The sequence below is a fragment of the Pteronotus mesoamericanus genome, unplaced genomic scaffold (genome assembly GCF_021234165.1).
Source record: "Pteronotus mesoamericanus isolate MK-2021 breed Mesoamerican mustached bat unplaced genomic scaffold, CSHL_Meso_final contig_169, whole genome shotgun sequence".
In the NCBI taxonomy this organism is placed as follows: domain Eukaryota; kingdom Metazoa; phylum Chordata; class Mammalia; order Chiroptera; family Mormoopidae; genus Pteronotus; species Pteronotus mesoamericanus.
Window position 1 is genome coordinate 265,308 of NW_026555068.1, and position 2,385 is coordinate 267,692.

A 2,385-nucleotide genomic window follows, 5' to 3' on the forward strand; every position below is an offset into this window, starting at 1 on the left:
ATACATGAAATTAACAATATTTGGGTCAGGCTTTCTCAGACAAAATTTTGTAGGGAAAATAATCAATTCTAGTCAACTAGAAAATTTTGAATAACCAGTTAATTTATTCCATTTTCAAATTTGTGGTTCAATATGTTTTAACCTTTTAAAAATTTAGTTTGAATAATATAAACAAATGAATAAATACATCAATAGGGAAAGAGGAAATTCCTGAAGTAGCAGGAATAGTGGAATCAAGAAATCACCATTTACAAATCAAACCGGTAAGGTAGTGTGATGAGAGTTATGGGATATTTACCTAGTCTCAAAGGATCTCTCCACAAAATAATAATAATTATTATGTTTTCAATGTTCAGTTTCAACCACCATCCCCCTGCAGGACAGGTGCAGGCAACTAGGCAATGGCAAGAGACGCTCACTTGAAGATCTTGCCCTTATTGAAGGCTTTGTTCACATGCTGGAAGGCCCCTTCCCAGCAAAAATACTCTTGAACCAGCATCTGGGTCTCCTCGCTGCCAGGATCCAGTTTCTGTCACATATACGACTCCTAGTCTGCCTGCCAATCTGGACTCAGAGGAAAGGCAAGTTCCTAGCCTCGAAAGACTCAGACTCCAGAAATGGAGCTGCTATTATTGGTTCCAAAGAGGATGACACTGGCAAAAGCATTCTTTCTCAGTTTGCCCAGTCACTAGAACATTCCAGTGATGAGGATGCAACTCATGAAGGTCTGGGTAAGCTCTTCCAGGAAGTGGTACCAGAAGTCATCCTCATCAAAGTGCTCCCTAAAATACACCACCACCATAGGGAGTAGTTGCGCTTAAATTCATCCAACACAAAGGTACTCTTGGGCAGGTGAGCAAAGTGGCCCTAGACCCTCGGCTCAGCTGGCTCACATTCATCCACCCGCTACTCGGAAGCACAAGTGCTGCCATTTTCTGTTCTGCTCAGCCTGGGGTTTCTGCTTCTCCTCCCAAGATCCTTTCTCCTCCTGTGGAGTGTCCTTTTTAGGCTGGCTCTCCACACATTTTAGTATCAAACAAGGCCATCTTCTCACAGAGTTTCACCTCCCCCAAGACAGCATGGAATTGGGGCTAGTTAATGCAGGTGAGAAACCAGCAGTTGATATTGGGGAAGGCCTGGTGGAAAGAAGGCTTCAGAACCTGTTTATAGAGCCACAACAGGGTGCAGACAACTGATGTCAGCCAGTGTCACGCGTTCAACCACCAGAAAAATACATGTCTTCAAGTGAGCATCCAGCAGCCCCAGAACTTGCCTTACCTCCTCCTTTGTATTCTCTGTGGCCTGTGTGTTGTGATGCATAATGCCCAAGTGGAGAGCACCCAGGTACTGGCTGGGGGAACTATGTGACTGTCAGCAAAGCTTCCCCACTGTACCACCTGAGCTGCTGCCTCTGGACTACTTCCCACAGCTTCTCATTGCTCATATGGTAGGCGACGGCATTGCTCTTGAACACACAGAAGCCATTGTCACCTTCAAATGCTGGAATCTTGCTGGCAGGAAATTTGTGGAGAAATTCAGGAGTAAGGTTGGTTTGACCAAAGTGGAAGTAGGGTGGTGCAGAGAGCAGGTGAACCTGAGCCCTGCTGTACTGAGTGGCAATGAGGGCCTTGAAGGTGCTTTAGTTTTTAGGATATGTGTACAGGGTTCCAGCTGCCATGGTGATTCTGTAGAGAAAGGAGGTCTACAAAATAATAATTAATGAAAAAGGATGAAAAGGCAGCCTTGCAGTAATCAGTAGATACCATCCTGACCGAGTGGTCAACGTTAATACCGGCAGCAATGGGACAGAGAGACATCATGTGCCACCTGATGGAATGCAACAAGGATACCACACTTCTGCGATTTACCTGCCCAAGATGCTTAACTTACGGTCTGATCATAAGGAAGTGTGGGATAAGCCTGCATTTTGGATCATTCTGCAAAATAATATGCCTGTGGGTCTTCCAAAATGTCAAGGTCATGAGAATCAAAGACAGTAAAGGATGTTCCAGATTGAAGAGATTAGAGAGGCATAATAACTGATCCTAGACTGGGTCTTTTGTTATAAACAATGATGGGGCAACTGATGGAAAAAATCTAGATGGGGGTCTTGGGTGAAGTATCCGCAGGAGCTCTTTGTACCATTCCTGCAAGTTAAGATTGAATATATTTATATGCTTAATTTGAATATGTTTATATAGAATGTCTGTAAGACTGAAATTGCTTCAAAATAGAACTGAAAATAGTTTTGAAACAAAAGCAACAATGATTTGGTCTGCGGTGTTGTCATGTGGGAGAAATGGCAAAGTATTAGCATGGCACACCAGGACTTACATCTCGGTCAACAAACTCATTAATTGTATGACTTGAGGCAAATTACTTAAT

At 43.4% G+C, this 2,385-nt stretch overlaps 1 pseudogene; it reads right to left on the reverse strand.

Moving 5' to 3' along the window:
* Positions 1-415: 415 nt before the first annotated feature.
* On the reverse strand, positions 416-1,678 carry LOC129064667 (elongation factor 1-gamma-like; annotated as a pseudogene).
* Positions 1,679-2,385: the final 707 nt, after the last annotated feature.